Source organism: Protopterus annectens, chromosome 2.part0, assembly GCF_019279795.1.
Source record: "Protopterus annectens isolate FY-2018-M chromosome 2.part0, PAN1.0, whole genome shotgun sequence".
NCBI classification, from domain to species: domain Eukaryota; kingdom Metazoa; phylum Chordata; order Ceratodontiformes; family Protopteridae; genus Protopterus; species Protopterus annectens.
In genome coordinates, this window is record NC_056728.1 from 1888280695 (window position 1) to 1888294973 (window position 14279).

Consider the following 14279-nt stretch of genomic DNA (forward strand, 5'->3'; position numbering starts at 1 on the left):
TTACATCTTAAACTGTAATTTTAAAATATCACTTGTATATCATAATATTTAAAAGAGCAAGCATTCTTACATATGTGCAAGGCACTTACTTTTGGATTTATGAAGTGTTGTCACCAGTGGCTATTCTTAACATGGCATTTTTTTTTGCTGCTGGTAACATTTTCTGATATCTAAACAGCACCATTATAGTGATTCTATATGATATTTAGAAGCACTGCAGTGGGCTGTCTCCATGTTCTTAGATAATTCTAATGTAGCATTGCAGAGGACCAACATAGGATAATTAGCCATGTGGTCTTCCACAGAAATACCTATGGTAATTAACATGCTCAGCCATGTTAATTTACATGGTCAGAAGGGTTCACCTATGAAACACCAGTCATAACGCTCAACCTCTTAGAGCAGGAAATATGGACAAAGCAATAAATAAAAGTGGGACAAAGGCCTAAAAACAGGTACAATTTTTAAATATTGCTCTTACCAACTTAGAAAGTATATAGAATAACAGGTTTTGTATTAGCATGAATTGTCTGAAGGGCATAATTCTGAAACTCAAATGTCTGTCATGATTTTCTAACTTCGGTCTTTAATAATTTGCCACTAATTTGCCAGAAAACACATTTTTATGAAAAATGGATCCAATATATGAAACAAAAATCTGGATATTCTGCGGAAATCTGTACATTTCAGAGGTATGAACCAACTAACTAAAAGCTGACACTCCAACAGAGTGAAAATAATGCCTAAAACCAAAAGGACAAAAAACTCCACTTTTCTTATTTTATTATTATTTTTTTTTGTATCAGGGCAAGCCTCCCCAGTCTTTTATATGCCAGCTACATGGTTGCACTTACTTGAAGAAGGGATAAATCTCCCTAAAATGTGAATGACTGCCAGTGGGCAATATCACAATGGCAATGGTTTCTTGTGGAGAAAAGCATTTGGAATTATGGCATTCAGCTTCTTTTTTAGTGAGCTACTGATGCTCAGGGAATTTCTGTTCGAAACAGTGTAGGGAAGCCAGTCAAAAGAACATGTTCACCCATTTCTTTCAATGGGAGAGACCACACAGCAAGTAAGTGTTGGGGAGTTTAGCAGAGAGGTAGTGGTGATGGAGGAGTGAGTCTGTGTATGTATATAGCAGTATGTGTGCATGTCTTTAGAGTTATAAGTGGCTTCAGGTCAGAGTGAATGTGTGTGTGTGTGTGTGTGTGTGTGTGTGTGTGTGTGTGTGTGTGTGTGTGTGTGTGTGTGTGTGCGCATGTCTTTAGAGTTATAAGTGGTTTCAGGTTACAGTGAATGTGTGTGTGTGTGTGTGTGTGTGTGTGTGTGTGTGTGTGTGTGTGTGTGCGTGCATGTGTGTGTGTTTGTCAGTGCACATGTTTGTGATTGTGTGTGTATATGTCTGCACATGCGTGTAGCTGCCTGGATGATCACAATAGGGAGGTCAGTTAAGGCATCAATAGAGTAGGTTTGTGAGTTTTCTATCTATATCTATATCTATAAAAAACGCTGGTATATCAACAATAAAGGATGGTGTGTAGAACAAATAATCCACTTCGTATAAAGCTGGCAACTTATTCAAGAGTTCATAAACCAACGTAGCGCACTTCGTATTAAACCACTTTAATGCACAAAACAAATAAACGTGAAACGCTGCAAGCGACGGAACTTCTTCAGACAACAGCCAGTACAAATGCAATTGATCATTATATAACCTTTTTAAATTTGATGCAATTACTTCATTAACTAATTAGTAGCATTTCAGTCCCCGTTTAAAGAGCCATTGCATGCTATTCAGCATTCCTGCATGAAGTACGAAATTTTCTTAAAATACCTAAAGTTCAAGTACTTGTTTTATCTAAAAATTACATAAATTTTATATAGTATTAACAATATTTATAAAAAATATATATATATAATTATGTGAAGTATAAAAATCTGTCAGTATAAAACATAGTACCCATATGCAAACCTTGTTAAAAACACCTTTTCTTATATGTACTAACTTGTAGTGTTAGTGAGTTGCCTCAGTTCGTTTAACGTGGTTTTGTTCCCTGGTTGCTGACAAGGAGGTATGGAAGACACAGTAGAGGAGGGCGACCTCTCTCAGGGAAACCTTACGCAACTGTTGCAATTAATAAACAGCAGGCTCGACCGCTTATCGGAGAAAGTAGATGGTGTTTCTAACTCCAGCGGTGTTTCTAGGACTACAACAGCCAGTACTACTCCACTAGCCTCAGGAGTGCAGGCAGCACACACTTCTGGAACAGGTTTATCCCAACGACACCAGTTTGGTGAAGTAAATGCGAGACATCCTGTTAGTAATTTTAACATTGGTACGTGGTTGAACACTGAACTGGACATGGACTATACAGAAGTGGGTACTGATATGATACCTTTGAGTGAAAATGAGAATTTAATTACGGATAAACTAAAATTATTTGATGCCAAGCTTTTCAAAATTAAAAAACTTCAGCTTGAACTCAACTATTTTAAGAGATGTCTTAAGGAAAAACTTGTTCCAAAGGGTTTGAGGCACTACTCATACCCTACTGGGTTAGAACATGGTTCGGATTTTTTTAAGGAATTAGTAAGTATTTATAACAGGCAAAGTTTGGAAATAATACAATGTATGGTAAAACATTACCAAATTTCCCTTGACCTGTTAGTAAAAGAGGTTGTCTCCCTTGAACAAGACATTAAGTTAGACCTTGACTATAATAGATATGAATTCGAATATGATAGAATTCTCTCTAGTATAGCTCAACAAATGAATAAATTAAAAACAAATAAAATAAAAAAACTTCAAAGAGACCTGAAAGCTTATCGTGAAGGGGTGGCTTTTCCTAAGCCACCAATGTCTCAAAGTGGTCCACGTAACAACAATAAAAGTTCTACAGTTAACCTATTTACAAGGATCAAAGGAGACAAATGCCTACTAGAAATACTTCCGCACCTTTGGATTTAGGTGTTGAGCCAAGCTCAGAGTATTTTATAAATGATGATGACATTTTTGAAGAAGAAGCAGGTGGCTCAAACTCGAACCAGTTTTATTCAACTGACAGTAATCAAAGACACAACCAGGGCCCCCAAAAAAACTACAGAGGGGGGGGCAATTGGAACGTGAATTCAGCCCAAGGACCCAAGCGGAGATACAATACCCGCAGCAACAACAAGCATCCGGGTTAAAACTTTATGAAACACTCTTAAATAAAGAAGGTGACTTTACCATCTACAACTTCACCGAGTGTTGTATTGACCAAATGTTGGTGGAACTATTTGCTAAGGGGCTCAGATTTGTGCCATCTAAAAATGTGATATTGCTGAATTACTGGTTGATTTTAAAATGTTTATTTGTAAACTTAATTTGAATTTATTGTTAGGAAACTCACCACACAATGAGAATGAATTGAGGGTAGCTAGTACCTTCAATCCCCCCCAAAATAGTATAACAAGTGTGTTTGAGTATTTATGTGAAAATGAATTCAGGGACCTTATGAAACTTTCAAACAAAAATAAATATAAGTCCAATATTTCAGCTGAGGAAATAACACTATTAACCTCTTTAAGAAATTTACCACTTAGGCTTATGAAGCCGGATAAGGGCGGAGGGCTGGTGGTGTTTTATAATGAGGATTATTCCAATATTATGGTTAGCCTGTTGGAAAGTAATACATATGCACCAGTGAGTAAAAATGAATTGAACCAAGCTTATAATAGGATCAAAATGTTTATCTCTGATCAATTTACAGATGGTTTATTAACCTTAGAACAACATACTTATTTAACCATGTTAGCCCCGAGGATCCCAAAAATTTTTGGGATTCCGAAACTACATAAAAATATACTAAATCCACCACTCACGGCATTGGTAGATGCAAGACAGTCAATAACTTACCAGTGCACCAAATTAGTGGACACTATCCTAAAAAAATAGGTTAGCATGGAAAATCAAATATTGAAGGACTCTTGGTCCTTCTTGCAATGTATGCAGTCTATAACATACGATGACATGGTAAACTTTTTAACTGTGGATGTGACTGACTTATATTCATGTATCCCACATGATATGGGAATGGAATGGGTGGTTGATTTTATTAGATTTAAAGGGGCAAACAATAATGAGTGTAACCTAGTCGAACAACTTCTTGACATTATATTGAAAAATAACTTTGTGTTTTTTGAAAACAAGTTATTCATCCAAAAAATAGGAGTAGCCATGGGTTCCCCTGTAGGGTCAAGTTTTGCGAACTTGGTTATGGCCCACTGGGAAAATAACTACATTCTTAACAGTCCTTGGGCCAACCAGTTCATAAGCTACAGAAGATTTTTGGATGACATCTTTATTATTTTTAAAGGCAATAAAGAAGAAGCTAACCAACTAGTGAATTACTTCAATTCTACCACAACCTTTTTAAAATTTACTCAAAATTTCCAGGAAACTAACATCAATTTCCTGGACGTTGAACTGTGTAAAAATAATGGTTACTACACAGCAAAAATCTTTAGAACAGCAACATATTCCAACAGTTTCCTCCATTTTACCAGCATGCATCCCCTTCACCAGAAGAAAGCTGTGGTAAAAGGACAACTAGTGAGGGCAACGAGGATGGTGTCCTTATATAAGGAATTTGAAGAGGAATGCGACTTATTATATTGTATATTTTTGAAAAGAGGATACCCCGTATCCTTTTTGGATAAAATATTCCAAGAAGTCATTAAAAAGAGAGAAACAGGGACCTATAAACCATTTCTGATGGGTGACAACGGAATCAAGAATCAATAGTCCTAATAGAATTATTGATTCAGAAATTAGTAATAACAGCATACATGTGAACACCATTGGTAGTTCAGATCAGGGTCCTGTGTATGGCACCAGGTTTAGTGAGAACTTTACAATTGCTTTTACCTTCACATATTGCCCAGAGGCACTGGAGATAGGGAGAATAGTGAGGAAATACTGGAGATATTTATCAACAGACAAGGATGTTTCTCAGATTGTAAACTTTAACCCTGTAATTAAATATAGAAAAGGTATTAATATGAAAAGACTTCTTGAAATTAAGTCCATTAGTACCAAAACTAAGGGGGGACTAAGAAGTGTGGTGCATGTAAATATTGCAGGTACATTGAGACATCAAATGAATTTACCATCAGGTCAGTTTCTTATCAAGTTAAGGAACCATATACCTGCAATTCTAGGGCTGTTGTTTACTTGGCACAGTGCACCCAATGCCCATCATTTTATGTGGGTAAGACTGATAGGCGTCTGCGTGATAGAATTTATGAGCATTTATACGCAATTAGTAAAGGCAAAAATGAGAATGCTTTGGCCAGACACTGTGCCAGTAATTTTGATCACACATTTAGTTTCATGGGTATAGGCCAGACTAATAAAGACTTAGTAGGTCACAGTTTTGTGAATGATAACCTTTTAAAACTAGAATTAGAGAAAAAAGAATTAGCTTGGCAACTTCATTTAGCAGCATGTAGGGCACCAGGACTTAACGATTCGTGTTCAATATCTTGTATTTTAATGATTAAAAACCTTTTGAGGTAGATCCTAATTTTTAATTTGATGCACAAACTTGTGGATGTTTTTATTATGATTAAACCCAATAAGTAATAGGGTTATGTATTATTATACATTTTTAAATAACTATACTTAGTTTAATCAAGTTAGTACATATAAGAAAAGGTGTTTTTTAACAAGGTTTGCATATGGGTATTATGTTTTATACTCACAGATTTTTATACTTCACATAATTATATATATATATTTTTTATAAATATTGTTAATACTATATAAAATTTATGTAATTTTTAGATAAAATGAGTACTTTAACTTTAGGTATTTTAAGAAAATTTCGTACTTCATCAGGAATGCTGAATAGCATGCAATGGCTCTTTAAACGGGGACTGAAATGCTACTAATTAGTTAATGAAGTAATTGCATCAAATTTGAAAAGGTTATATAATGATCAATTGCGTTTGTACTGGCTGTTGTCTGAAGAAGTTCCATTATTTGCAGAACAGCATTTCACGTTTATTTGTTTTCTGCATTAAAGTGGTTTAATACAAAGTGCGCTACATTGGTTTATAAACCCTTGAATAAGTTGCCAGCTTTATACGAAGTGGATTATTTGTTCTACACACCATCCTTTATTGTTGATATACCAGCGTTTTTTACAGTGTTAGTGAGTTGCCTCAGTTCGTTTAACATATATCTATATCTATATCTATATCTATTTATCTCTATATAGATTGATAAATATAGGTGCATGATGTGTTAGGAAAACAATACTTGCCCTTTAAGTTGAATGTTTACATGTCAGGAATTGTCAAACATTGAATCCACAAGTTGTCTGGTTCTGTGTGAGCTATGCATGTGTGCAAGCAAATGAGGTTTTGCCAGTTAGGGTTAGGATTATATCCAAATTAAGGGATAGTTTTAGTTTAGTGTGTGTGTGTGTGTGTGTGTGTGTGTGTGTGTGTGTGTGTGTGTGTGTGTGTGTGTGTGTGTGGATGTGGGTGTTAAGTATTTCTTATTTATGCTTAAAATTTGGGTTTAGTTTGATAGCAGTTTTTATGCCATGTATGTGTGTTGGTGTGTACATAGTGTGCAGCTGTGTCTTTACTTGTTATGTTTAAGGATTCTGTTAAGGAAAAGGTTTTGGTAAGTTTTGTGTCAGACTGATGTTAGATATTGTGGTAGGGTTAGGGTTACCACACATGAATAAGGTGAGGCAGGGAGGAAGTGATACCTACTGACCCTCACCTTAACCTTACACCTCACATTAGAGAAACCTTTTCTGTAACACTTTCACTGTTCAGATAAATTAGGACTTAATGATACAGAGGTATTTTGGTGTAAAAATTGCTAAAGGAAATTATTTTCCTTTTGTGATCTTTTGTAGTTTTGTATGAAGGATTTTTGCTAAAATGACTTTGAAATGCTTTTGCTGATATTTGGTGTCATTCATCTGTGGAATGCTTATTTTATTGACAAAGTGAATGCTTTTGATATCTGAGTGTTTGCTGAATATATGCTGTATCAGAAGAAGTGAAATTGAATGTTTGCATGTAGGTGTGTATTTGGGATACTAATGCCAAAACTTTAAGATATACTGAAAGTTTTGGCATTATAGGATGGGAGTGTATATGTGAGGGTTTCCTAATTAGAATTAGAGTAAGGGGATATTGAAGGTGATAAAGTTAGTGCTGTGTGTGTGTGTGTGTGTGTGTGTGTGTGTGTGTGTGTGTGTGTGTGTGTGTGTGTGTGTGTGTGTGTGTGTGTGTGTGTGTGTGTGTGTGTGTGTATTTATGTGTGTGCCCAGAGTTATAGAAAGACATTTTTTATGGGAAGGCGTAAGGCTAGGGTTAAGGGATGGGCAAGGTTATAGACAGGGATAGCAGGCATTAGTAAAATTGTGCAAGGGGGGCCCTGTTCATCCTTACTCATGCAAGCTAACCCTAGCCTTACTATTCAATCTGCTTTGCCCCTTAACTCAACCCCTACATCTTACCTTAGGAAAAACATCACCATAACACCACAGATATTCAAAAAAATAAGGTCTGTTATTTAGTGGTAGCATTTTAGATCACAGATTCTAAAAGGAAACTGCGTTTTATTTGTAATCTTTTGTGTTTTTGATGTTTTGAGGTTTTCTGTAAGTTGTTTTTTCAAAATGCTAGCATTAATCTATTGTGTTTCAGTGATCTTGCATTTTGACCAGTTGATGTAAACTGACATATGCACACACACACACACACATACATGTAGACATACACATGAATTAACTCTTAAAATATTTATACACACACACACACACACACACACACACACACACACACACACACACACACACACACACACACACACACACACGCACTTGCAGATAGATAGAGATTAATATAGATGTTTATAGTAACGTGTGTGCATGATTATATCTACCTGTTGGATGCACTCTTTCTGCTGGATATTCATTCAGTAATGTAACTATTTCATTCAAAGGAGCATGTACAAGCTAGGGTTATGAACTGTAATACTGCAATTATAGTACTGTAATCACACTCACTGACCTTGTTTTGTCTTATAAAGAATAACGGCCATAAAATAACCATTTCTTCTAGAGAATGTCAAGCAAAAAAGGTAGCTATCTGTAGATAATGTGGTTCTTATTCCGATGGTAAGGAATTGTACTGACAGCAATAGGTGTGCTGAGGCCTTGTACACTGGAGTAATTCTACTGACAAGCTAAAAGGATTCACTTGATTAGAAAATGAATGACTAACTCTATTTTTGTCATGCAGTCATCTAGAAACTCCACAGCATGTCTAGGTTATATCCCCTTGGCATGATACAAATCTGAAGTTTATCAGCAGACTCCCCTCCTCTAATGTTAGGCTTGGCCGAAAACAATCCACGTGTGTCTGGTCTGAAGGAGTTTATGGGATGAAAGACACTAGCACTGTCCTTTATGTGCAGAGAAAACATAGGATATTCTGCAATGGATTGTGACTTTTGTGCCAGTGTAGAACTTCAGAACTTTGTTAGATGAATATAAATGAGTGTAAAAAGTGATGCCAGGTATACAGCTGCAGCTGTGAACTGAAGAGAGAGATTGAATTTATAGTTACTAATGTGCCCATCTGAACTGTTGCTGCAAACTTGTGAAAATGTAGTTTTAATGAACTATTGCTAATTAATTGGTCTTTAAAATGCATGAACTTCAAACACCTTTGAAAGGATGCATCCCATGAGAGCTGGCAAGAAGCAAAACATGTATTGTAATTCACAGAAGCATCAGTACACAGTGCTGAGTACATGTACAGCAAAAGTGAGTAAATTCTTAATTTTAGTTTATATTCCCAGTTGTTTTGTAGCAGATTTCATGCAGTATGTACCTGAGGGATTAAGAAATCATTTACAGGTCAGATAAACAATGAGTTTTTTAGACAAAATGAAGACGTTTTTGTGGAGATACAGGATGAACTAACAGCTTTTATTCTTAATACAGATGGAGTTTTCAGGGATGGAATAACACTCAAGTTTTTTTTGGTCCTCGTGGGTGGGTATTATTTATTTTGTCCAAATGTACAATGCAGTTTAATACTGACTATGGCAGAGCTGCTAAAACCAGTTCTGGAGCAATTAAAGTAAAATTGGAGCCCTTGGGGTATTCAGCTTGCAATGCAGAGTGAAAGAAACAGCATATATGCTGTATATTGCTGGCTCAGTACCTTAACATTATGAAATACTGCTTGTGACCTAAAATGTACTACTTGCCCCTTCTATCATATAGAAAAACATAGTTATGAATAATCATGTAATTTGGCCTATTTGCTGGAAATCCAAACTATGCCTGCTGAATAGCGGCTAATATAAAATATCAATGAGTTTAGTAGTGTCAGTAGTGCAAAAGATAGCACACTAGCCTTTCATGGAAAAGATTGTGTGTTCTCTTCCTATACAAGGTAGATGGATTGTGGCCACTGCAGTATAGCACAAGGGGGTGGTGTATTCCTTAGTGCCATCCTTCCAATGAGATGTTAAACCACAACCCCATCTGCTTGAGTTGTTGATGGCTTAGGTGGATGTAAAAGATCCTACAGCACATCTTAAAAAGAGTAGGGTAGGTTCCCCAATGCCCTGTTTAAATTCCCCCTAGTAACAAAAATATCACTTGAGATATCCCATGAAAAGAGGTTACTAACCTAGTGGGACTATCCTGGTTAACAAGGATACATTTTGTATAAGAGGTGATCCCATTTCAGGTATTTCCCAATGGCATTCCCTTTGGCAGGAGTGAGGTAGAAGATCTAGAAATGCCTTTGTTCCCATGTCATGCTTTAAATTGCTCTGTGTATATTACTTATTTCCAGTCCTCTCTCATTGTCTTCACATTGTCTTATCCACATTGTTGATATTCCTTCACAACTCAAGAATCAAATGCATGTCCCACTTTCAGTGTATAATTTCTGGTGGTCAGTTATGCACGATTTTGACTACTTCAATTCCTGTCAAATTCCTAAAACACATAGCCTGGTTATTTAATGTGTGTATCTGTCAAGAATTTGGTCTTTATGAATTATCTGGAGTAATATGTATACATTCCTGCTCTCATTGAAAATAGGGCCACACAGTTGCCTTATATGGCAAATTTGCTTTATCATTATGGTTGCACAGTGAATAACATTACTGAAAAATGTAATGGAGATTAATAAACCCTAGCACATAGAGTTATATAGCTATGGATTTGGCATCTAATACTGAGAAGTAAAACATTATGGTGAGAATCACTGTCACATGTATTTTTCTACTAATATGCTTACTAGTTGATTTACTACTGCTTATTATGGTTACTTATTTTCTGTTTTGACTGGACTGCTTTGACTAAGATGGTGACTTTTTTACAGTGGGGAGATCTGAAGTGGTCTGAGGGAAATTTGGCTAGTTCATCAGTGAAACTCCTATACAGTCTCCAGTAGGGAATGCCAAAGGGCAGCCTATGGTGAAATGTAGGAGTTACGGCAGATATGGCAGAAGGCTTTGTTGAGAGAACTGACATGGATAATATTGGTCTTTTGCCAAATGCTGATGTGGCGGTGCTAATTGGTGAGATGTTCAGCAAGGGATGAATATTTTTTAAAAGAAAATGCTTCAGACAGCCTGTGGTACGTGATGATAGAGCAACATAAACTGTGTCAGTGCAGGAAAGTATGATGTAATATGCAAAACCTATGGTAATAACTGTAGTAGTAAACATATACCAAGAATGCTCATCTGCAGTAGAAAATGAGACTTACATGAGGAGCCCAATGAAATGATCTCGAAGGAATATTTAAACATATGGTATATATGGATATGTCAAAGTATCTTTTGACAGAGACTTTCTATAGTTGACTTGCAGCCTTTCAGAATGAAAGTAGATGCATGAGTAATCATCTGCATAGGAAAAACGACTGTTTTGGGATTTTGTGATGAGACTAAATTATTGCTATTTTTAGTTTTGTAAAAAGATGAACTGTATAAAGCACAGAACCTGGGAAAAGACAGTGAGCAGGATTCACAAAACCTCCGTGTAAGAGTTAATATGTCTTACATGGAGGCTGCAGTCTAATGGTATGACGTCAGCATGCCATGCATATTCATGAGGGCATGCTGAATCATACCCTAGGCTAACACAGTCCATGTAGGAAAGTAGAGGGCGTGTCCGAATGCCGAGTTCTGCAAAGGAACACGCCTCCAGAAGAGTCAGAGTCCTGAAAGTAAACTCCCACGAGCGAGTCCGTGGAAATGTCAAGGAACACAACACCACACATGCCCCCACAGACTATAAACCGAAATGTAATGTAAAACGGAAAAATAACAGTTTAATTTTTTTTAATTTCCAAAATGTTTGCCCATAGTTGCGCTCGTTTGTGCGGGTATGCCCTCCGCTCAGCCACAGTTAGCAGACAGTGAAAAGCATATAAGATCTAAATATGCAAATTAAGCCAAGTAGCAATAGCGTAGCGGTAGAGACGTTGGTGAAAGAGGAGGTAGTCACGGTTTGAGCCCCCACAACATCATTCTCTATTTTTAGTTAAATAAGCATGAAACAATCCCCTGACACACATATATATATATATATATATATATATATATATATATATATATATATATATATATAAAACTATAATTTAAGTAAAATGTAATGAAATGAGCCATGTATTTTTGAAGAAATCCGACACAATAAAATATAAAAAAGAGATTATGTGCCCATAGCTAAGCAAGGCTTCAAGAAGCCTAATATGAGTGCCCATAGGTGAGCAGCGCTGTAACAAGCTTAATATGACTGCCCTCAGGTGAGCAGCGGTTTAACAGGTGTAATATGAGTGCCCGGATTTGAGCAGCTCTTTCACATGCTTAAAATGAGTGCCCGTAGTTGAGCAATGCTTCACACAGTGTAATATGAGTGCTTATAGCCAAATAATGCGTTACCCAGCGTAAGCCATTTGCGCGGAGCTGCGCACTGCGCCAACCAGCTCACCGGTGGGCAACGTTGAGCAAGCTGTATCAAAGCTGCCTTTACACAGACACACCTCCTAGCCTGTCTAGACAGTAGTGAAATAAAAAAAAAAACAATGCCCAGGCTTGAACCCAGGATACTGTGCACCATAGTCAAAGTACTGAACCATTAAGCCATGACAGTTGTACTGAGAAATGCAGTATTAGCATATATATAGGAATGAATGGAAATAGAAGCATGACAAAGCAGGTTTATTTAAGCTGATAAATATCCAAAATGGCCAATCACAAATAAGTGCGGGAAAATGAGCATATATAAGCCCCATAGGCGGGAATACACAGCATAACTGATTGTGGTACCCATTTGCAGTCAGGATGGCAGGTGCAGGAGAGGGAAGTCACTTTAGAGCACAGAGGTGGGGTGTTGAGGAGTCAAAATATATGGTTTGGCTCCTAGTCCATGATCATGAGGCACAACTCATGCAGGGCCTGGTTCACTGGGGTGCATACAAGGCAGAGGCATGGAACCGGTTGGCACATGATCTCACCAGTGCCACAGGCATTCCAAGGACTGGTGAACAGGTCCGTCACCACCATGCGGACCTGAAGAGACGTAAGCAGGACCAACTGAACCATTGGATCCAGGAGGCCCGGCAAATGCCCAATGCTCCACTACTGAGTAAGTATCCATATAATTAAGTATGTAAGAAATTATCCTAGCCTATAGTATGGAGATGTGTGTTCCAATATTAAATCATTTATATTACAGCTGCAGGTGTCCGTTCCATGAATCAGTGAGCCTATGCTGATAGGCTGGTGAGGTTGCACCACCAGGCAGGTTAGTAATTATTTTGCTGGAATTGTTATGGAATATAAGTGAGACAGCTTGTAAAAGAGTTCAGTGTTGTTACATATTAATAAAGTTCAAATAAGCCTAGAAGAAAGATTCTGCTAGTACTGTAAGATTAGATAAGTGATGCAGCCTGTAATCCAGAAATAAACATTAAACAAGTCTCAAATAGAGATTCTCCATCTGTATTGTAATATCATATAACTGCTTCAGCCTGAAAATGAGTGGTAATCAATCAACAAAGGATAGACATGTGTCAAATACATCCCTTTTAAAATCTGCCATATGAAATAAGTGAGTCAGTTGGAAAGGATTGTTGTAACCCAGTAAGAAATGTTAATAACGCCTAGAATTAAGTACCATCCTGAAATGTAAAAATAAAACAAGTGAGAGTGTGAGAAAGAGGATATGAATCTACCAAGAAAGCTGTAATAAGTCTGGAATAAAGTTATACTGCAGTGAGTACATAATGAAACGAATGAGACAGCCACAACCAAAGAGTGAAATGTGTGTAATAAAGTACTGAACCTGGAATGTGTCTGTCCCACAGTTTGGATATGTTGCTGTACCCTTGCAATCTGGAGATAGTATGGTTGTATGAAATACTGAACATCCACAGTTGTTTAGAGCCATATAAATCAAATGTAGTAGGATGCTGTACCTGAACGCAGCCAGATATGAACATGTATGAATAAAAATGGAATGTAGGGTGGATTACCAGTGAAACTGTAGATGTGCATTGCATGCATTGCATGGGATGACAATATTCTCCATCCAGTAGCTTGATACATACCCCCAGTGTGAGGTTGTGCAGTGTACCTCAAACAGTGTGCCGAGTGCTGGTGTATACTAGTTTGTTGTATGGAGTGTGGCAGGCACTGTCACACAATTGTAGGCTGAGCACTGATATGTGGTAATGTACATGTGTATCCCCTGATTGACAGACAGATGCTATATATACCTGAGAGATCTGAGGCTTGCAAGTGTCATCAGCCTGTCTGCTGTTAGTACAACACAGAAATATCAAAGGATGTAGCCATCTAACAAACTAAGGACAGGTATAGCAGTTTACAAGCACTGCATGTGCCTGATATTCATAACTATTAGTACAAAATACAAAGGCCCTACTGCTCAGCAGCAAAATAAGATACCCTTGTAAGTGTCAAAGAATTTACTGCTGAAAGAAATATAACATGCATTACAAGGAGTGAATGTAAATGGAAAATAGGAAAGCCATAGCAACACATTTCAGTAAAGAGAAATATCAGGCCTTCAAGGAGTGAATGTAAAGGGAAAATAGGAAAGCCATAGCAACACATTGCAAGAGCTACAGTTGTATACCAGTTAATCCACAAGTCCCACAGGAAAGTACATACTCCCATGTAAACAGTGTTAGCATTAGCAGGTGTGAGT